The following is a 24120-nucleotide window of genomic DNA, read 5'->3' on the forward strand; positions in this document are numbered from 1 at the left end:
GCTATATACACTATTGTAGCGGCCAAAAATGTTATATCCATATCAATTTACATAAGCTCATACAAAATTTCATAAATATTTTCTTTATAAAAAAAATCAACAGAAAAAACTCTTTGTACATTTCTTTACTTAATCGTTATTCCATTTCTCCAGATGTTAGCCAAAGAGTGAAATGACTCATGAACAGGAAAAACTTCCTTAAAAGATCAGAAAACAGGCAAGGTTGTCCTTTATTATTTATTAAAAAAAATAAAAAAAAATCATGGTTTTCCTAAAACACTAATTTATTGCATAATGAAGATTCACAATCTCAAATACTCTGAGTCTATAAGCAATTTAAAACCCCCCAAAGCAAAACAAAACACATAGACATAGAATTAGCTTTAAATATTTTACAGAGATTACCATATTAAGCTGAAGGTATATAATACTTATTTTAGATTCCGTAAAAAAAAAAAAAAAGTTAAATAAATGTAGCTGCTGCTACCTATTATTTGTGGTACACCTCACTAGTAGTCTCTTAGAGCAGACAGTAGCACAGTGTTCTACAGTAGCTCACAGCATAAACTATCCATCATAAACACAAGCCATCAAACTGCTGTCCAAGAATGTAGCAACAGTGCTTGCATGAGCCGTCTTTAGGGAGGCAACCTGGCAAGAGCAGATATCAATTCATAGCACATGTTTAATTTTCCAGTGGGATTACTTGGGGTAAAAAGGACAAAATGCCTTTTTTGCTTGTCTGCTGTCTACAAAAACACCAATATTCTCCAGGGATACACTATACAAGGCTCTGCTATTATTTTTAGGCTGACTAAGTGCTGCTGTTCGTCATAAGGACAGCTTTACAAGATGCTTAACTATTAAAGCACACTAAAATGCAAAATAATAGGACTCCCATCTAAATTATATGTATCACCTTACTACAAATTCTAAATATTTTTGGAGAAAGCACATTGTTTCATATGCATAAAATGCACCTTTTACAACTAAGAATTTTACTAATAAGATCAATTCAGGTCTTTCTTTGTTGTTAGCATCTACTAACAATGTTCAAGAAAAATTACTCGTGTGGCAAAAAGAGATTATGTACTTACCCTGGTAAGCTTTTTTCCAGTAGATAAGTGAGACATTCTAGGCCAGTGGTTCTCAACCCTGTCCTAGGGGACCCCCCAGCCAGTCTTGTTTTCAAGATATCCCTAATGAATATGCATGAGAGAGATTTGCATATAATGGAAGTGACAGGTATGCAAATTTATCTCATGCATATTCATTAGGGATATCTTGAAAACCCGACTGGCTTGGGGGTCCCCTAGGACAGGTTTGAGAACCACTGTTCTAGGCCATAGGGTTATTTCCCCATACTCGCATGAGCTGCAGAAGATATCCATTTCAAGTTTTTTACTGTGTCTCTAGGGTACTTCACAGGCTAGTTTAGCACCCTCTAGCAGTCAGTACCCAAGCATAGAGAGAGACACCCATCTGTGAAGTAGAGGCACCTGTAAACAAAGGCTAAACTACTGTTCTGCTCAAACTAAACAGTACCGTTAACTGCCAACAGAGGCATCCAAGGAGTTCAGAACTACTCCCACAACAGGTTAAACATATGTACATACTCTTTTTAACCCCAAAGGAATGACCGGTGTCCAAGAAACAGATTGGATAAGCAGGAGACTAAAATCTGAAATCAGAATCTGAAACAGGCACAGAAAGGACGGGGTGGGGGATCTAGAATGTCTCACCTATCTACTGGAAAAGAGCTTACCAGGGTAAGTACATAATCTCCTTTTCCAATGCAATAGGTGAGACATTCTAGACCATTGGGACATACAAAAGCAGTCCCCCAAGAAAGCTAGGGTGGGCTTGCTGCGCCGGCCCTTAACACCAAGGACCCAAAAGCAGAGTCCTGTCTGGCAGGAACATTTACTCTGCAGAACTTGGCAAACGTTTGAAGAGAAAAAAACCCCACCTTTTTGATATAGCTTTCAATCCTTAACCCTACTCCTCTGCCCTCCAACCCAGCCCACTGATTAACCGTTCCCCTTAACTGTATCCATGACATCTTGTTTGTCAGTCTTGTCTGTTTAGATTGTAAGCTCTTTCGAGCAGGGACTGTTTTCTTACTCTCTGTAACTGTCCAGCGCTGCGTGCATCTGGTAGCACTATAGAAATAATTAATAATAGTAGTAGTAGCAGAAGACCAAGTCGCCACCCTGCAAATCTCCTCAGGAGAAACAGCTCTAGCTTCCGCCCACGAAGAAGCTACACTCCTGGCAGAAAGCGCCTTAACATAAATAGGGGACAGTTGCCCCACAAGAATGTAAGTGGACTAAATGGTTCTATGGATCCACCTGGAGATTGTAGCCTTAGAAGCGGGAGAACTTTGCATAAGAAAATGAGCCAGCACAAACAGGAGATTAGAAAACGAAATTCGTTAGAGACCTGCCAATAATGCAGGACCACCCTGCACACGACCAAGTTCTTTAGCAGATGATCCTGATGATTGGAACCAGTCAGCTAAACAACCGGCAAACCCATTTCCGGATGGACATGGAAAGCTAAAACTACCTTTGGCAAAAAGAAAGGAACTGTCTGCAGGGAAACTCCAGACTCAGGATCTCGGAGCAAAGGGTGTCGACACGACAACACCTGCCATTTGAAAACCCTGCAGACCCAAGTGAGAGCGACCAGAAAAACAGTCTGGAGTGATAAATCCAGGAGAAAAGCATCCTTCAAAGGTTCTAAAGGGGCCCTGGCAAAGCCAGACAGCAACGACATTAAGGTCCCAGGCTGGGAATGGATCCTTAACTGGTGGCCGGACCCGAAGATCTTTCTGTAAAAACTGAGCAACATCCGAATGCAACTGCAAAGAGAAACGACAATCCTGGGATCTAAAACTGGATAGACCAGCCACCTGGATCCGCAGAGATGCCCCCGTGAGGCCTTTATCCATATCCGCTTGGAGAAAAGCAAGGACCTGCGACACCGGAGTCGAATAAGGGTCCACCTGTTCCTGGTCACACCAGTGCTGGAAGGCCTTCTACATCTTAGGGTAAGCCAACACCATGGCCTACTTTGTAGACCTAAGAAGCGTAGCTATGACAAGCTCTAAATAGCCTTTATATTCTAAGGCTGTGTGCTCAAGAGCTAAGTCGTAAGAGCAAATCCACCCAGATCCTTCAAAGGAATCAGGCCTGGGTGAGAAGGTTAGGGAAGATGCTCAGGCGCAGACTGCATTCCACCTGCAGCCGCATCAGATCCACACACCACGGCCTTCCATGCAAATTGGGCGCCACCAGAATGGTGCGACTGGAATGAGTTGCAATCCTCTGAAGAACCCGGCCGATCAGCGGCCAAGGTGGGAAAACATATCGAAGGATCTCCGGAGGCCACAGTTACTCTAGAGCAGGGGTGTCAAAATCCCTCCTAGAGGGCCACAATACAGCCGGGTTTTCAGGATTTCCCCATTGAATATGCATGAGATCTATTTGCATGCACTGCTTTCATTGTATGATAATAGATCTCATGCATATTCATTGGGGAAATCCTGAAAACCCGACTGGATTGCGGCCCTCGAGGAGGGACTTTGACATCCCTGCTCTAGAGCATCGAATCTCTCGCTTCCGGGCCAGAACTGCGACTGAAGAAGCATGGTGCCTTCTTGTTTCGCACCGTGTCCCTGAGGTCAAGGCAGGGCTACCCCCAGCACCTCATGAGCGCTTGAAATGCCTACTGCACTAGGGTCCACTCACCCAGAACTCTATACTGACAGCTGAGGAAGTCTGCTTGAACGTTGGTCACTCGGCGTCAGCGTCAGGAAGACTTTCCGCCCAAAGGAAAAGAAATCGAGCCTCCTGAGCCAAGAGAGAGTTCTTGGTTCCTCCATGACAATTAACAGAGGCCACTGACATCATGGATTTCTTCTGCAGATCATGCGAGTAAGGGAAAATAACCCTATGGTCTATGTCTCACCTATTGCACTGAAATAGCAGTTAGAAGTACAGCCTCAGCACCCTGAGGTTGTGGGTTCAAACCCGTGCTGCTCCTTACGACCCTGGGCAAGTCACTTAATCCTCCACTTCCCCAGGTACACTAGATAGATTGTGAGCCCACCGGGACAGACAGGGAAAATGCTTGACGTACCTATATGTAAACCACTTTGAGTGTGTTTGTAAAACTACAAAAAGATGGTATACAAGTCCCAATCCTTTTTCTTTCCCTTTCTTTCTTTGTTGCTAGCATCTATTAATAATGTTCAGGAAAAGTTACTCATTTATTAAATTTTGTTAACTTTATTCTTTATTGAATTTTTGAAAGATTATACAAAAATATTTTTAAATTATTGATATTCTAAACTTGTTGTTTTCAAAAACCCTGTGTTAAATTTTAAATTCATTCTTTCTTGCCTCATTTGAAACCTATTAGCAAAGCTGTTACTAATCAAAGTATTTGAAAAGCATAAGAATTACACAGAAGATATCCGAGTAAAGTAAAAAAAAAAAAATAATAATGAATATCAGACCCGGCTCTTCAATAACCTGCATGCCATATGGACATAAGTGGAATATTGCTAAGTTTATTCCTCAAAAGTATTTATTATCAGTTTTGCTATACCACTATTCATTACTAAGCTGCTGAGGATGTGGTTCCCCAGAGGACCATCTACATGTATGGGGGACATGTCTAAAGATCTAACAGTTCCATGAGAATTGTTTGAGCTGAGATCCAAGTAGCTTCAAATGTAGCATTCCCTTGAACCCAATCCTCTGTTGGGTTATTGGAAGGATGTTGATATTGCTACCAAAGACAATACTATAATAATTTTTTTAAAAAGTTTCTTTTGTTTGGTTAGGATTGGTCTGGCATAAAGAAAAGTATCTCCCTCTTTAAAGCTGGGTTGCCTACATCCCAGTTGCCATTATGCACACTGTCCCTATGCACATGACATCATCACACTTTACTCATTGATGTCAAGGTGGAAATAATGGTGTGAAAAAATCCATACAGAAAAAAAAAATTAATACTGTATGATCAACATTGAAATTACCATATTTTTCGTTCCATAAGATGCGCTTCCCCCTCCCCCCAAAAAAAAATTTGGTGGAAATAAGGGTGTGTCTTATGGAGCGAATACCCAAACCACCACCCCAACCCCAAGGTTACCTTATTTTAATTTTGGTGCCCTCCCTCGCTGGACGCAGTTGTCTCTCTAGCAGCAGAGCGGCGCACAAGGTTGTCTGCCTGGTTGGCTGACGCAGCTGCCTCCTCTTCCCTTCTGTAGCGGCAGAGCAGCGCACAAGGCTGCATGCCTTGACCCGCGCCACTTCCGTTCTCCCAGGAAGTGGCGCGGGACCAAGCAGGCATCCTTGTGCGCCGCTCTGCCACTACAGAAGGGAAGAGGAGGCAGCCGTGTAAGCCGACCAGGCAGACAGCCTTGTGCACCACTCTGCTGCTGGAAACAGCGAGTCCTGCTTCCAACACACTCCCCGCGGGCCAGGTGCGAGCAGCAGCCATCGGAACCGGAAGCCACTGGGAGTCCCAGCATGGCGGCGTGGCCCTGACGAGAGCAAGCAGTATGGTAACAGCAGCAGCGGTAGCTGGTTCCAGCCTCCCACTCTCTTCCCTCCCATCTCCCATAGCAACGCTGGGCGGCACCTCCGGGCCTCAGCTGCCTCCACCATCGCTCCTCTGACTTCCTTCGCATTTAGGCGGGACATGGAGGAATGGGCCCATCAAGCTGTGCCAAAGGAACTAAAATAAGATATGGGGTAGAGGTTGGAGGGGGTACGGGGAGGCCTGCCTGCCTGCTTGCCTCGGGGGCTGGGGTGCCCTGCCTTCCTGCCTCGGGGTGGGGGTAAGGACTACAGAAGGAAGGAAATTATTCCAAGTGTTAAGCTTAACATGGGGAGGGAAAGAGACAGAGCAAAGAAATGCTGAAGGAGGAGGGAGCATAGGGACAGGAGGAATAAAGGTGCAGAGATGTGATACTTAATGGAAGGGGAGGAAATGATACACATGGATAGTGAAAAAGAGAAGAAAGATTATGCACTTTGGGGGGGCCCTACCTGCCTGCCTCGGGGTGGAGGGACCCTGCCTGTCACTAGGCCTGCCTGCCATGTGCTCTGTCCCTGCCTACCACTAGACCACCAGAAGGGGGACAGGGTGCAGAGCCTGGCAGGGAGAATCTATTTCATAAGGATTTTTTTATTATTTTCCTTCTCTAAATCTAGGGTGCGTCTTATGGTCAGGTGCGTCTTATGGAGCGAAAAATAAGGTGCAATGCTCCAGTTAGGTGTGGCTATTTGTAACTCCACTCATGACATCCTAGTACCTTTAGGCCTCAACCTCCTCAGAAATTCATATATCCCTTATACACTGTTCATTCTGTCTGTGATGGGCAGTGAGGTTGCATAATATGAGTCGCATACTGGGTTTCCCTACTCAGTAATGGCTGCCCTACCTAAAACATGAGATTTGGATTCATAATGGGACCTGCTGGAACTAGCAGGATATGTACTATTGGAAATATGAGAGGCATAAAATGGCAAGCTGCCCACTACTGTATATATAGCAGTGACCAATATGAATGATATATTGGCAGGTATCACAGATTTTCTTCCATCTTTTCCCATGCACACTTAAAACACACAAAAAAATAAAATGCGTGGGAGATGTCAGTATGACTATGCTTTTCAGGGCCTAACCTAAAAGTTAGCCTAACTGAGGAGGGTCTACCTAGAGAGTTAGCCAAAGGCCTCTGACCCCTGGTGATATCAGTATAGGTCGACAAGATGTCTTCCTAACTGAATGAATTAGTTGCCCTGATGAAATTAGTTGGTTTGATGGAATTAGAAACCAGAAAGGCTACTTTTGAGAAGCGGGTCTTCAAAGGAATACATACCTTCTTGTCAATCAGGAAACATCAGATCAAACAAACCAAATTATGACACAGTAAGGTACTGGAAAAGATAATCTCATACACCCACAGCAAACACAGCCATTAAGAAGCATAGGATATTCAAACACACACACACACAAAATCTGTTCTAAGTACTGCACATTTGTAATAAGCCTATTTCTATATAAAATACTTTTTTATGCACCACACTTACCTGTTGTCTTATTGAGCTACAACCCCACTGCCTCTGAGAAGTGGACCCAGACCAAAAAGAAAAAGGAACCACTCAGAACAAGATGAAAGACAAAGATTACATCATTCAATAAAGGGTGCGAAACAGATAATGCCCTTTATTGAACAGTGCCATAAATATCTACACCCATAGTTGAGCGCCCTTTACAGAATTTAGGGCTAGATTCACTAACCTCCTTTCCATGTCCAATTGCAAGCAGGCCGACAAATTCACTAAAGGCCAGCATGCAAATGGGGGTAATCGTTGGCACGCCCCCCACCAACCGCACAGATCGCTGGAGAGCGATTCTTGAGCACGCGCAGACCATCTTCCTAGACTGTAGATGGTCTGTGCATACGCTGGTGGTCCTTCATGCCCATTTTTTTTCTTTTTTAAACTTTTTTTTTTTTTTTAACTTCGCGAGCCTGTGGTTTTAACCCACTTTAAACCTGCAGGTTAAAACCACGGGGTCGCACTGCGGGGAAGGGCAGGCAAGTTGGGGCTGGAGATTCGGGGCAGAGAGCAGAGCAGGGCAGCTAGAGCAGGAGAATCGGGGCAGAGAGCAGGGTTTTAGCACAAGTGACTGTGCTAAAACCCTGCTCACCAGTCGCTAGTTTTTTGAATGACCAGCCAGTCAGTAAGTTTAGTGAATCGCATCCTTCCCGCTTTGCATGCCGATTCTCTTCATTTGCATGCACGGATCGGGATCGGATCAGAGGAGAGGTTAGTGAATCGGGTCGGAGGGAAATCGGGTCGCAAAGGGCTCGCAAACCGATCAGTACACGATTGGTTTGCTTAGTGAATCTAGCCCTCAGTCATATAAGATCCATTCTGACTATTAACTGAGAACACCACTTGTCTTAAAAGACTTTGGGAAATAAGTTGAGCATGATTTGCCTGGGATAAAAAAATTAAAGAGAAATTGCTGGAGGATATAGGGGAACTCACGTATATTAGATAATTTGTATATTTGAGCAGGATTTGTTTGCCCTATTGAGGTTCTCTTCTTTCTAAACAACGAGCAAGATAAGCATTTAAAGAGACTTTTTACCTGTGAGAACTTTCTCCTGTTTAAGTTTTGGAAAAGAGTTTCATTTATTCAATTTTGGGAAATATCACTCTGAGCAGATTTCTTGAACTCTTAAGGACAGGTGCCAAGAGGGCACGCCACAGCTTCCATGCACAAGTAACCCCAATTCCCTTAGCACATACAACACCAGCTTGCTCCAAAGACCCTTCCCGTAGGCATTGTTTGATCCAGCTACCCCCTACCTAAAATCGCTGCTTTATTTCCAACCCCTGTGGTGAAAAGATGAAGTGAATGGCCACACTCTTCTCTGCTTTCCTAGGCTGGACTTTTCATTTGAATCACAGGGCTGTAAAGAAGCCCTTATGGTTCAAACAGTCAAATCTAGGGTGGCAAAGCAAAAGAACGTGGTTCTGTTTATGTTTATTTGTATTTCTATACCGCTCTTCGCTACAACATCAGTGCGGTTTAAAAAAAAATTAAGAAAAGGAATGCCAATATTAAAAAGGACAGAAAGAGAGAGAAAAAAGTTTAATAGTTGCTGCAGGACCTTTGACCCTAAAAATTGCAAATTCAAAAAATTTAGATTTAGACAATAAAACATCAATAAAATCTAAAATAAAAAAATTGAGAAAATGCCAATAAAAAAAGTTAAAGTCTTCAATGAAGTCCTAAATTTAAAGTAAGAAAGCTCACAACGCAATTCATTTGGAAGAGAGTTCCATACACATGAAACAAAAGCAAAGAATGCAGAATTACGAGTTGACGCTAGCCTGACCAGATGAATTGAAGGTAAGGCCAATCAATATACAACTGCTCACCATTTACTACTATGATTTAGGGGAGCAGGAAGGACAAAGAAAGCTTTCCACGCTGGCACCTATGCAGAATTCTGTACAGTAAATACAGAATTCTGCATTGTAAAAAGGAGAACATGCCACCATGTGTGGTAACAGTAGTATAGTGTTGAGTTTAACAGCTGTCCAAGACCCCAAAAAGTGTCCTGACTGGAATCTAGAGTAACATTTTTGGCAGACTTTCTGTATGATCTACAGTGGTGCGCAAAAGTCTGGAACCACTTGTGAATTTTTCATTCCTTCAACTTTCTGACATTTTATTTTAATTTCTTTGATTACTCAATAAATGTGCCACATTATAAGAAATACATTTGGCTATTAGAATCAACTTTTTAATTTAGTTTAGTCTTAAATTTCTGAGTTTGTTTGTTAATGTTGCCATGTTAATTGTTTTTGTGCATAAATCGAGTAATGTGCTTTGCTGGCCAAAAAAAGTGCATACGAGTGTCATCTATCCTTTATATTCCTGAAGGTAGCCTTGAAAAGGGCCATTTTGTGTGTCAGTGATGGCTCAGTATTTGGTGGCCAGTGGCAAAATGAACAAACAGAACAAAGTTCTTATTTCTCTGCAAGACCTCAAACACCCAAGACACTACTTGTAAATTTTTCGTGTCCTTACTGGGGTGAAATATTCATCATTGGTCTTGTGCAGGTTTTTAGTTTACTCACTAAATCTTTTGTTACAAAATTGTGGTGTTAAATTATTGTATAGAAGAGCACTATATTTTCTTATGAAAGAAGAGCACTTAACTTAAAGCCCGACAGCTACCCCAGGCATTTCACTGGTAAGTTTCTTCAGGGGCTGAGGCTCTGCTCCAACAACATTTGACTTTTTTGCCAAAGAAATGCTCATATGCTTTTCTTGCACCACCAACCAACTACCATACCAGTATTTGGTGGGCCACCCTGTTCTTGATTACCTGTCTGCACCATGTCGGCGCTGAGTGAATCAGTTTGGTGAGGTGATCATGGATGACAATGCGGTTCCATGCTTCAACAACAGATTCAAACAAATCACATTTTAATGTTGGATGTCCCTTGGAAATCTCCCAGGCCAACTTGTGCTACAAGTTCTCGATTGGATTCAGATCCAGAGACTAGGCGGGCTAGTTGATTGACTTGATATTGTTCTGATGACTCCAGCTGATCACCTATTTAGAGCGATGGCAAGGTCAGTTGACATCTTGGAAAAGGAATTGGCCTCGAAATAGCTGCTGAGCTGATGGCACCATGTACTTTGCAGTATTATGATGCACTTGGTTCTAGAGAATGACATGGAGTCAAATTTTTCCCCATCCCATCCCCATAAGTTTTGTCATTATCCCTGTCCCATACCTGTGAGCTCAGCCTTAACTGCACAAACCTCAAACACTTATTATTTTAAAGTGTTTGAGGTTTGTGCAGATGAGGACAGAGCTTGGAGGAATGGGGCAGGGATAGAAAAGAACTTGCCAGAATGGGAAAATGAGTTCCTGCAGGGACGGGGAAAAATTTGTCCCCATGTCATTCTCTACTTGGTCCCATTGACCATTCCATCGACAATGTGCAGACATCCAATTCCACTGGTAGCCATGCAGCCTCAGACCATGACCTTCAAAGAACATAGGAATTGCCGCTGCTGGGTCAGACCAGTGATCATCGTGCCCAGCAATCCGCTTCACAGTGAGGTTGAGGTACTCGGGCTTGAATTCCTCTCCAGGAAACCTCCTCACATAGGTGTGGGCTTAGTTACCAAACAGGGAGAAGGTGCTTACATCACTGAAAAGCACCTTTTCCCACATTTCACATGTCCAGCTTGAGTGCTTCCATGCCCACTCATTCTGGTTGCACCTTTAGACGTCAGTCATCAGTGACCTGCAGCATGCTTTGAAGCCCCGCAGACCTAACTGCAGGCACCAGCAATGAACTGTTGATGAGCTGACGCTTACATAACACTCGTCTGACTACTCATGCAGTAGTTGAGGTAAGGTCAACTTGCAATTGGTCAATGAAATGTGTCAAAGTTTATGGTCTTGGTATGATGTTGATGCATGTATGTGGACGACTGGACTGAGGATGGTCTACCACTGAACCTATCGCTTTCTTCTTTTGTACAATCTCTACTACTACACTGTGACTGCATCTTTATAATGTGGTACATAGACAAATTTATTGGGTCAATAAAGAAATTAAAATAAAAAATCAGAAAGTTGAAAGAATGCAAAATTCACAAGTGGCTCCAGATTTTTGCACACCATGGTATTCTACATTTCTTCATAGTTAAACATAGAAACATGATGGCACATAAAGGCCAAATGGCCCATCTGGTCTGCCCATCCACATGCCTATCTCAGGCCCTCTTGAATTCAGACAGAGTCTCTGTTTCCACCACCTCTTCGGGGAGACTGTTCCATGCATCTTCCACTCTTTCTGCAAAAAAGTATTTCCTCAGATTACTCCGGAGCCTAACACCTCTTAACTTCATCCTATGCCTTCTCATTGCAGAGTTTCCTTTCAAATGAAAGAGACTTGACTAATGCACATTTATATTACACTAGTCTTTAAGCCCATTACATTAACGGGTGCTAGAATAGATGTGTCTGTCTGTCTGTCTTTCTTTCTGTCTCTCTCTCTCTCTTCTTGGCCGCTGTCTATCTTTCTGTCTCTCTCTCTCCTCGGCTGTCCACCACCACCCCTTGCCTGCTCCCCCTATCCAGCAGTAGTGCTTTCTTGCTGTCTGTATCTCTCCTTGGCTGCTGTCATTCTGTCTTTCTTTCTTTCTGTCTCTCTCTCTCCTTGGCTGCTGTCTGTCTGTCTTTCTTTCTGTCTGTCTCTCAGGCCCCCTGTCTGTCTGTCTTTCTTTCTTTCTCTCTCCTTGGCCGCTGTCTGTCTGTCCTTTCTTCTTTGTCTCACTCTCTTTGGCTGCTGTCTGTCTGTCTCTCTGGCCCCTTGTCTGTTTGTCATTCTTTCTGTCTGTCTCTCTGTCTCTCTCCCAGGCCCCCCTGCCTGCCTGTCTCTCTCTGTTGCGCTATGCCTGTCTGTCTCTCCGTGGCCCCGTCTGTCTTCCCTCCCCCCCGAGTAAACTAAGAATGCTGCCTGCCCCCCCAGCACACCCCTCCCCCCAAAGCAGCCCCCTTTCCCTCTCCCCCTCCACTTTCCTGTGCAGCTATAACAGCCGGACACCTTGTAGAGTATCGTTTACAATCCTTCTTTAGTTCATCTGCCCCCTTGGAACAATTCTTGAACACAACGTCATCATCCCATCTTTGCTTCACTTTGAAGACTTCTGGAACCTGAGCTGGGCCGGTTAGGTTCAGCAGGGGGTTACCACTCAGAAAATTTTCTATTCAAATTCTCTCTTCTTCAGCCTTTTGCTCTTCTTCCTTGCGAGCCTGCTCTTTAGCACACTCTTTCTTGATCTTTTCCAGCTCAGCAAGGAGTGCTGCAATGCCATCGTCACTGTCCTCTGTCGTTGCTCTCAGCGGTGAACCCTCCTGCCATTGCTCTTGCCGCTGCTCAAACCGGCAAGCCGCTGCATGCGCCACAAATGGAACACGGCCACGAAGGCACAAATCACACTGTCAGGTATCACACAGTTTCAACTGCGCATGCACGGGTAAGGGTTTTATTATATTAGATAGGTATTTAAATGCCTCTATCATATCTCCCCTCTCCTGCATTTCCTCCAAAGTATACAGATTGAGATCTTTAAGTCTGTCCCCATACGCCTTATCAGGAAGGCCACACACCATTTTAGTAGCCAGTTGGGGCTTCAGTACTAGTTACCCACAGGTGGTTGTGGCTGAACCAACAACCGATGCAATTTCCAAGGAACACTTGAGTATGTAGCCCTTTAGGGACTGGATTTTGTTTGGTGATGTAGAAGAGTGCCAGAATTCACCTGTTTAGGAAGTCTGGTAGTAGGAGAGATCACCACAATTAGAATGGAAAATTAGAATGGGTAAAGTAGCTTAAGTTGTGAATACACTGGAAGCTGGTTCATAGACAACGGTGCGAAAGACAAAAGCGCGCGCCGACAATTGAGTGCAGCGCACGCTGCCGCACCGCTCTAAATTACAGTTTTTAGGTGCTCCGACGGGGGGTTTTGTTGGGGAACCCCCCCCAGTTTACTTAATAGACATCGCGCCGGCGTTATGGGGGGTTTGGGGGGTTGTAACCCTCCACATTTTACTGTAAACTGAACTTTTTCCCTAAAAACCAGGAAAAAGTGAAGTTTTCAGTAAAATGTGGGGGGTTACAACCCCCCACACCCCCCACAACGCCCCCACAACGCGGCGTGATGTCTATTAAGTAAAGTGGGGGGGTTCCCCCCCATACCCCCCTCCCGTCGGAGCACTAAAAACAGTAATTTAGAGCGGCGCGCGCTGCTCTCAACTGTCTGGGCGCGCCTTTGACCTGACACCCTGGAAGCTAACTCCTTGAATGTAAAAACATGTATATAATTGCACTGTGATACCTACTCCGTTACATGGTGCAGAAACCTGTCCAAAAACAAAAAAAAAATCTCCAACTGGCAACATAAGGTTAAAACTGAAGTGATAGAGCATAATAATTAGTAAGATATTACAGCAACAATGACTTAGATGGTTTGGGCACCTACAATAGACACTAAGGCATGTCATTAACTAGAAATCATAAGGGAAAGAGGTCCAGGAAGGCCAAAAAAGATGTCCAGCTCAGTGAGGTCCTTTTTAACAGCTGACGCCATATCAGCTGATCAGAAGTAGAGAATGACATGGTGACAAAATTCATCACCGTTCCTGTCCCCGCTGATAACCGTGGGAAACAATCCCATGTCATTCTTCAATGCAAGGCTTGAGGGTCAGTGGTTGTGCCCATTCATACTCCGATTCTTTCCTCTCTCCTTAAAGAATGTCATGGCGATGGTTTCCCGCGGTTTCTGAGGGGACGGGAATGGCGATGAATTTTGTTACCATGTCATTCTCTAGTCAGAAGCAGCTAATGGAACAGAACACAAAGAAATGTGGAAGATGTTTGTGTCTGCCTTAAGAAGATAAGAGTAGCCGTACTAAATCAGAGCTATTGTCCATCTAGCCCAGTATCCCATTTCCAGAGTGGTCAATTCATGTCACAAATGCCTAACAGCAGACTATGGACGTTTCCTCCAGAAACTTGGCAAAATTTGCTCTATGTGCCAACTGGCTCAAGTAGACTTAATCTTTTATATATAGACTAGTCTTTAAGCCCGTTAGATTAACGGGTGCTAGAACATATGTGTGTGTGTCTGTATTTTTTTCTCTCTCTCTCCTTAGCCGCTTTCTTTCTTTCTGCCTTTCTTTTTCCTTGGCTGTCCATCACCACCCCTTGCCTGCTCCCCCTGTCCATTTTCCCTTCCTTTTACCTCCACTGTGTCCACCACCACCCCTTCACTGCTCTCCTTATGCAGCAGCAGCCCTTCTCCCTTTGTTTTACCTCCCCCTGTCCAGCAGCACCTCTTTCCTTCTCCCCCTGTCCAACATTAGTCCTCCGTTCTTTTTTCTTCACCTCCCCTGTCCATCAGCATCTCTTTCCTTCTCCCCCTGTCCAGCAGTAGGCATCCCTTCCTTTTTTATCCTCCCTCCTCCTTCTTATCCCTATGATACTCTTACCTTGCTCTGCCCCTGATCAGAGGTTCCCGACAGCTGCCCAGTTGCACCCATTGGAAAAGTTCCCACTGCCGCATCCCGCACCCCTCCTGACGCGGCTCCCGCTGTCCTTTCTGTCTGTCTCTGTCCCTGGCCCCCTTTGCCTGTCTGTCTTTCTGTGTATCTCCCTGACCCTGTGTCTTTCTTCTTTCCTTTCTGTCTCCCTTCCTCCCTCTGTCTGTCTGTCCAAAGCAGCATTCCATCCCCCTCCCCCCACACCAGTTCCCTGTGCACCTGCCCCTGTGTCTTTCTTATTTTCTTTGTGTTTCCCTTCCTCTCTCTGTCTGTCCAAAGCAGCATTCCATCCCCCTCCATTTCCCTCCCCCCACACCAGTTCCCTGAGCACCTGCCCCTGTGTATTTCTTATTTTCTTTGTGTTTCCCTTCCTCTCTCTGTCTGTCTGTCCGTCCAAAGCAGCATTCCCTTCCCCTCCATTTCCCTCCCCCCCCCCCCAGTTCCCTGTGCAGCAGCATTAGCGTTTCCTCTACCCGCCCCTGTCCCTTCCCCTTCCCGCGGGCCGGACTACAAAGGTGGTGATTCAAGCAGCGTGTACATCAGTCTCCACACGCTGCTTCGGGCCCTTCTGCCCTGATTTACTCTGGCACGTCCCTGATGACATCATCAGAGACGCGGCAGAGCAAATCAGGGCAGTAGAAGGGCCCGAAGCAGCGTGTGGAGACTGATGTACACGCTGCTTGAATCGCCATTCGGACCCGCGGGAAGAGAAGGGGGTGGGCGGCAAAGGAGAAACGGAGATCGGCGGTGGCGACAGGAGAAACGGAGAACGTCGTCTGGCTGCGGTCCGGCTTGTGGAGGCGATCGGGTGGTGACGTATTCGCGCGCATGCGCACTCCTTCGGCCACAGACCTACAGCGCACGGAACACGAAAATAGGACTGCGCATGCGCGAGTTAGCCTTTTATTATATAGGTTTATTATATAGGATATTTAGGCAAATAGAGAGAGAGAGAAAAAAAAAAGGAATAGAAAGCTCTCAGCTGTCAGACAGTGACATGCACATATCTTAGGGAAACACAATTCCACTCGTACCTTTCAAAAGAATGACATCTGGTTAGTCATGAAGAGATAGATTGCTGTCCTAATGCATGGAAATGATCAGCTCTTCATTCTACGGGAGACAGTACCAAGAATAGCCAAACACATTTGAGGTGGCCCCGCTTTGTACTGCTTTACCACTGTCAGGATAAGAATACTAATGGTCCCAATAAAAGAAACAGATCTAATTCTGTTCTTATTTCTAAAGTTTGCATCCAAATACGGTGGTCTAAAACTCACCAAAGTAAGGAAAGGCATAAAGATAATTCTGAGAGAGGTATTAAGTTTAATAATATGCCTAGTATGTGCTGTCAGGCAATATACTCTGCTGTTGATAAAACATGGTTACACTACTATGATCCTGAGAAAAAACAACAGCCCATGTAATGGCAGCACTCAGGTTCTCCAAGGCCAAGGAAATTCAAGACCCAAAAGTCAGCAGGAAAGGTCATGGCTACAGTGTTTTGGAATTAGGAAGGAATCTTCCAAGGAACTAAACAGTTAACACAGAATACTACTGTAACTTGCTGTGCCAATTAAAGGAGGCATTGAAGAAAAAAGAAAAGGGAAGCCTTGTAAAGGAATTCTCTTTTTACAAGACAATACACCTGCTCACAAGGCTGGTAAAACGATGGATGTCTTGACACTGTTGGGGTTTCAGTGCTTAGACCATCCACCATTTATTTTGTGTCTCCAAACCTTAAAAAGAGTTTGACAGGTCAACAATTTCCTCGTAGACACATCTATAAAGAAAATTATCGAGTTACGAGCTGTATCTTTCTCTTCAAAGAGTGTAGGAAAAGCAGATAATCCTCAGTTCTCTTCCAGTCTTCAGGTACACCATTCCATACCTGAAAGCCCTGGTGTACACATGGCTTAGCCTTGAACTGATATTGGTGGGGGGCCTATAACATTAATTGCATGTGTCCCCACTAAACTGTTGAGCTTGAAAGAAATTGGTACAGGTTCCCAATCCTTTATCCGAAATGGTCAGGATCATAGGTATTTTGGATTTTAGAAGTTTTCGTTTTTTGGAATGATGTGTCACCAGTGGCTGCAGTGATTCATATTCTTAACCTGCTGCAACGCTGCAGGCTTCTCTTTGCTGTCTCTTGCTTTGCTGACTGACATCACTTCTTTTTTCCTTCCTGGCTGGACGCAAGAGAGAGACGTGTGCAGGGCCATAGGCAATGAATATAAATCTTTGCAGCTACCCACCAACACTTCAGAGGTACACCTGTGTGAGGGTACTTGTCTGTTAAGTTTACTTTGGATATTTCATTGTGAGACTCTCTGGCTTTAAGCAGCAAATAAGTAAGTAAGTAAATAAATAAATATCTGACCTACTATCAACATAAAGACTTTAATGTGACTTTGGGGCCAGATTTCATTTTTGATGCTAAATGTAAACTTTTTTGTACAAATTAGTAATGCAGCAATATCACACAAAAAATTGGGTTTTGGAGCTTTTTGGTTTTTAAAATTTCAGATAAATGATTTTCTCTATATACTCTTGGGGTTGTTTTTGGTTTTTTTTTAAATAAGGACACATTTACTTAATTGTGCACCTACTTAAAAAGGTGACCTTTTGAATTGCTACTCATACCTTAGTGTTACCCGCCCTTGACTATTGTAACGTTTTCTTTTTAGATTTAACTATTAGGTTGGGGAATAAGTTGCAGATATGCAAAATGCAGCAGATAGACTAGTGGTGTAACAAAGGACAAGAGGGAAAGGGAACAACGGAGTTGAATACATGGGGGGATAGTGACGATTACACCAGGTTGAGAGCACATTTTTCAGTCCCGCTACATGCCTGGCTGAGAGAGCAGGTAAATGAGCTTCCACCCCTCTTTCTTCTCCCTTCCTCCCCCCAAAAGAGGAGTTGAGCTTCTAGGCATAACAGGGCACTTCTGGTGCCTCCTTTGCCTATTGACATAGGCCACCACTGTCACATTATCCGAGAAGACTCTGACTGTCCTAGAGTCATTGTGCTTTCTTGGAGGCTGGAGAGGGGCAAGAGCCAGAGGCTTGCTGTCTCCTGCCCCCGCTGAACCTCTGATGTAACCCTCTGCATCACTTGCCCTCCCGCATAAGGGCGGAATCTTCAAAAGTCTTGAAAATTCCCACAGCCCAGACACCAAGCCACTCAGGGTCTACTGACCCGGCAAACCTTAGGGTAACATCAGGTCATCCAGATGCTGGCCAAATAGCATCTGCCCCTGAATGGAAAGCTTGTTCAGTGTGGCTTTAGAGGCTGAATCTCCTGCCCACTGTCTAATCCAGAACATCCGCCAAGTGGCGATAGAATAGAAACATAGAAACATGATGGCAGTGTAGCGTGATCTGCAAATATCTACCACACTCCATACACAAATTGTCTCTCTCTTTTCCCCTCCCACCTTTTTCTTTCACTTCCTTTCTTTCAAGGTTTAATAAGTATTTTATATATAGTAAATGCATCCTTAGTAGACCATGTGCTTTTATTCCCAATTAGTATATTTAAGTTTGCTTGAAATTATGGACAAAGTAAAAAATGATTTCTAACTGGGATTCTGAAAAGTCTGGAGTCCACCCCTGCCTCAGACATCTTATCCAGGTGCTGTGTTAAAAGCACCTATTCCAAAAGCATGGCAGGGTGTGCCAGAAAAAGGACTGAGCCAGTTTGCCTTCAGACAGTGTTAAATAAAAGGACAATGGCCAGACACAGCTAAGGTGAATACACAAAAGCATGGATCAGTGCCTGCCCACTGTCTGCAAGAAAATCCCATCATGACATCACCGATGACAAGACTGCACTACTGTATGATTGGATGTGAGATAGAGACAGCCCCTGCATTTTGATGCATCCTGGGAATCCTCCCTACATCTATAAAGCATGGATACCACGTGGGGGTACTCTCTCTTGGCTTTCTCTTCTTCCTCTTTCTCCTGGATCACCAGTGCTCGACCAAGCTGCAAACATGTGCTTCTAAACATGTGCTCGGCCTTCTAAGGACTTTTTCAACCCACATGTGTGAGTAACTTTGAACCTTTAATCTTAAAGAAACTTTGTCTGTGTATATCTGTTAATTCTTAGCTCAAAAGGTCCCATTTGTAACAACTGCCTACCTGCTTTGTTTTTAATGCTCTTAAATAAATTTTCAGTTTGTGCATAAATGCTCTAAGTCTTAGTCTTGAATAAGTAATTGTTATTACAGAGCTGTTTTAATCAAGCAAGCTAACTTTCCCCAAATTAATAGTTCTTTATAATATATATTTCTCTAAGCCAGACAGGGATATATATTATTGGTGCAGTTCCCTTTCATTTAATATAATTTTTTTATAACAGCAGATAAAGGCCAAATGGCCCATCTAGTCTACCCATCCGAAGTAACCATTTTCTCTTTCTCTCTCTGAGAGATCCCATGTGCTTATCCCAGGACCTTTTGAATTCAGACACAGTCTCTGTCTCCACCACATCTTCTGGGAGACTGTTCCATGCATTTACCACCTTTTCTGTAAAAAAAAGTATTTCCTTAGATTACTCCAGAGCCTATCAACTCTTAACTTCATCTTATGCCCTCTCATTGCAGAATTTCCTTTCATATTAAAGAGACTCGATTCTTGCCCATTTACATTACGTAGGTATTTAAACATCTCTATCATATCTCCCCTCTTCCGCCTTTCCTCCAAAGTATACAGATTGAGATATTTAAGTCTGTCCCCATAAGCCTTACGATGAAGACCACATACCATTTTAGTAGCCTTCCTCTGGACCGACTCCATCCTTTTTATATCTTTTTGAAGGTGCGGCCTCCAGAATTGTACACAATATTCTAAATGAGGTCTTTTGTGGAAAGGGACCACATCCGCCCTTTGCCAGTCCTCCAGTACTTGTTGAAAAGGTCAGTCAGTGGAGGTACCAGAACTTCCCTAAGTTCCTTCAGCACCCTAGGTTAACACCTTGCTCATGACTCTGATGTCATACAGAGCATCCACTATATAATTTACCCCAGATAGATAGAAGCATTTGGGGGTCTTTGTCTTCCTCCAAGGCCGAGACTCAAGATAGTCAGGTGTGGCAAGCACGTACCACAAAGGAATCCGCGGCTGCCACATTAATCTCTAGGGCCAAAGCTTCTAATTGGCTCGAGGACGTCAACTTTAAGGTTCTGAGAATCCTTTAACATCACACCTCCTTGACTAGGCAAGGAGGTTCATTTGGTGACCTGCACCATCAGCAAATCTACCTTTAGCTGAACAGCTGCTAGAAATCCAGAGCCATAGGGTATACCTTGGTCATATTCTTAGACATTTGCAGGGATCCCTCTGGCAACTCCCAGTGGTCCATGACCAGCTTTGTGATGCCTAGATGCAAGGGAAAGAACATGGCCATTGTAACTGAGCCACTCATAATTGAGCACTGCGATGAGGGGGCTGAAGGAACTTCTAGCTTCAATTCTCATGGTGTGGTAGATATAATGCCAGAGAGAGCGGAGGCTTTGAACAGCTGGAGAACAGTGAGGTCTTCCCCCTGGTTCAGGGCCACTACAACTTATTGACCGCTGTTCTCATGCAAAGAACCAGACTCTGCTAGGACAATAATGGCATGGAATCAGACTTTCCATCCTCCTAGTCTATATCAGACTAAATATTCTGGTCCAGTTCTGTCCCCTTGTCTGGTCAGGGTACATGTTGAAGGGAGAACCCCTGTGCTATTGCCTCCATCGCACTTAACAAAGACATCAAGGAGCCTTGGTAGTTCAAATAGGCATTCCATCTAAGGCTCACAAAATTTGGGGTAAAGCCTTACACTGAAGGTCTTGAGGATCCTGGCAGGGAAACCCTACAGGTCCTCCTGGGCTCCACAGCAACCCACGCCTCTGCGCTTAGCCAATGCATCTTCAGAGGGCTCTGAAAAGGGTTTCTTCCCTTGGAATTGTACCTCATCCAGATCCCCAGCCCTGGAGGACTCAGAGGAGGCTGAGCCCTAGGCTCCTGCCCTCCCCCATGTGCTTCATCACACACAGAACATAGATACACTCAGCCATCCATCTTGTGCAAACCTGGCATGATACAGGGGTAAGAAGGCCTGAGGGGTCCATCTCTATCTATTTTAAGTAAAATCGATTTTGAGGCAGATGGAGGCTTTTAAAAAAAAAGATAGCCATTGCCAGCAAAATCACGGATGGCTAGCAGCTGGCTAGCCGCAGACTTCTGCCACTTGAGTCTGAGTCTTCTGCCAGGCAGCGCTTCCAACAATGGGAACCTCTGGGCACTAAGACTCCAACCAAACAATAAGAAAAAATACCCTAAAATAATAAAACCGTAAAGCAGAGAAAAAACACTTCTGAACAACTTGCTTGCAGAAAATAACTGAGGATGGGTGGGTGCAGGAGCAGCTGCCTGGGAAGAGGGGGATTTCAAAGATGATTGACAGCATTCTGCAAGCAACCTGTGGTTTCAGATGCATAACCCTAGCATTCAGGACCACTAGACACATTGCAATAGAAACATAATTGCTTTATAGAATTATAATGATGGCTATGCTTACGACAATTATTTTTGGAGGGAAGACCTAGGATATGCAATTGCGTTGAAAGTTTTATAGAATTTATTTGAATAGGGTATTAATGATTTTGAGGAGGGGTTGGGATATTTGTATTTTGTTTTTAATTTAATTCTATTGATTATGTTGTATTTTGCCTTAGATTTCATTGCTTTTTTATTTATGATTTGTGCTCTGCTCTTTACTTTGGATTGAAAGGGTAGATTATAAATATTAATGTTAAATTAAGGGTTCCTTTTACTAAGGTATGTGCGCTACAATGCCGCATGCGCTAGACGTTAACGCCTCCATAGAACTTGCGTTAGTGGTTTTCATTCAGCACACTAATCTTCAGCATACGCTAAAAACGCTAGCGCACCTTAGTAAAAGGAGCACTAAATCTGTTAAACAGTAATAAACAAAGCTGCTGCTGCTTGGTCTGACAAAAATAACCAGAAAAACAAATCATGTGTTCTATTCCCACTTTGTAAAGGAAAAGAAGGGAAAAAAGCAAACAACCTAGATCAGACAGAATACACAGGTTTGTTTATTTATTCATTCTAACTTTACCTAGGTGAAATTTGGGTAATTTTTCACTTATCTTTTTCTAGATGGATACCAAAATCTTCCAAATCTAAAGACCCATTACAGAATTAAAAATTCTACAGAAAACCCTAGATCCTAGAAGGAAAATATATTGGTAGAAAAAAAGAAACTTGTTCCAGTAGCAAACTATTCAATCACACGATTGTAGACTCCAGATGCTCAACATTCTTGACATCAGAATGGAAAAATTCACTGGTTCGTCTAGAGAAATTTGATACCGTCATTCTTGTCATATCCCTCATAACTTCAGTTTTAAGACAAGTCTGTTGAAGCTATAAACCCGTGCTAAATGATAAAAAAATATGGCCTCTACGTTCCAAGGCTCTTACATATTTTGAAACACTAACCTTGTCATTAAAGAAATAGAAAATAATTTTTTATGGAATACAGTGATATTGACTTCCTTTCATTTGTGGTTCTTAGACCTAAATATTAAGCCTAAAATCAAAATTATTTCTGCAGTTAATGGCCACTGAACATAAAGAGCATGATTTAATAAGCTACTTTTCCCATACATACAGAACAGAAAAAGCTTAGTAAAATCAAGCCCTAAGCAAACACCTGATTACCAAAACAATGAATCACTTTATTATAATAGAACAAGATAAGCTAAGTGTTTTTTTTCCTATTCAAAGTTCAATGAATTGCTCTTCATTTATATCAAACATAGTCTCTTCCAATCACTACATATATTTCTACTGCACAGAAGAATCCAGAACAGTATTACAAAAAACAGTATATGCTATCACTAACAACATTTAAAAACTTGGGAATGGTTTCATCAAGCAGCATTAGGACTTAATGCAACTAACACACATTAAGGGAATTAGTATGTATGTGCTAATTTCTAATGCTCATTTTATACCTATGGGCTTTTAGTGTTTCATTGGTGTGCAAACATCTGGATCCACTTGTGAATTTTGCATTCTTTCAAATGTCTGATCTTTTATTTTAATTTTATGTTGACCTAATATATTTGTCTGCATGCCACATTAAAAGGGATACGTTTGGCTTTTAGAATCAACTTTTTAAGATCACTTGTTTCTAATTTTACAATTTTGTTGATACTGGAACATAGCTATTATAACTTACAGATCATGCTTCAAAACTGGGTTGTGACTGTCCAATCAGCACCTAACGTCGGAAGAGCACGTTCATGTGTTGGTGATGAGCAAAGAAGGATTTTCGTGCCGCCAGATCACCAGCAAAGTTGGCTGCAGTCATAGCGCGGTAGTAAAGATTGACAAAAGAAGAAAGCAATGGGTTCAGTGGTAGACAAGTCTCGGTCTGGTCATCCATGTGCCATCACATCACGCCAAAACCGTGCACTTCAATGCATTTCATTAATTAATCGCAAGTTTACCTCACCTCAGCTACTGTACGAGAGGTCAGACGAGTTTCATGTCAGTGTTAATTCATCAACAATTCATTGCCAGTAAATAAGAATAGCCTTAGTGGGTCAGACTAATTGCCCAATCAGCCCAGTATCCCACCTTCACGGAGGTCAATCCAAGTCACAAGTACCTGGCAAAAACACAGTTAGAATCAGTATTCCATGCCACCGATCCAGGGCAAGCAGTGGCTACGTCCATAGTCTGTCTCAACAGCAGACTATGACCTTTTCCTCTAGGATTCTTGTCCAAACCATTTTTTTTTTTTAACTATCTACATTTACTGCTCTTACCACATCCTCTGGCAACGCAATCCAATTCTCTGAGTCAAAAAATATTTCCTCCTATTGGTTTTAAAAGTATTACTCTGTAACTTCATCAAGTGTCCCCTAGACTTTGTAAAACTTGATGCAGTAAAAAAAAAAAAAAAAATTTACTCGTTCTACACCACTTAGGATTTTGTAAACGTCAATCATATCTCCCCTCAGCCATCTTTTTTCCAAGCTGAAGAGCCCTAACCTCTTTAGTCTTTCCTCATATGAGAGGAGTTCCATCCTCTTTATCATCTTGGTCGCTCTTCTTTGAACTTTTTCTAGTGTTGCTATATCTTTTTTGCGATAAAGAGACCAGAACTGAACGCATTACTCAAGAAGAGGTCGCACCATTGAGCAATACAGAGGCATTATAACATTCTTAGTTTTGTTTACCATCCCTTTTTTAATAATTCCTAGCATCTTGTTTGCTTTTTTGGCCACTGCCACAGATTGGGCAGAAAGTTTCAGGGTATTGGCTACGATGATACCTAGATCTTTTTCTTGAGCGCTGATCCTCATCTGGAAGATCTTAGAAAATTGGAAGACTGGGCATCCAAGTGGCAGA

The 24120-nt window shown here is 43.3% G+C and overlaps 1 protein-coding gene across 1 annotated transcript in view; it reads right to left on the bottom strand.

Annotated features, from left to right (window-relative positions):
- MPP7 (membrane palmitoylated protein 7) overlaps nucleotides 1–24120 on the bottom strand; it is a 348547-nt gene that overhangs the window by 311943 nt on the left and 12484 nt on the right. The window lies entirely within an intron of this gene.

The sequence above is a fragment of the Geotrypetes seraphini genome, chromosome 2 (genome assembly GCF_902459505.1).
Source record: "Geotrypetes seraphini chromosome 2, aGeoSer1.1, whole genome shotgun sequence".
NCBI classification, from domain to species: Eukaryota; Metazoa; Chordata; class Amphibia; order Gymnophiona; family Dermophiidae; genus Geotrypetes; species Geotrypetes seraphini.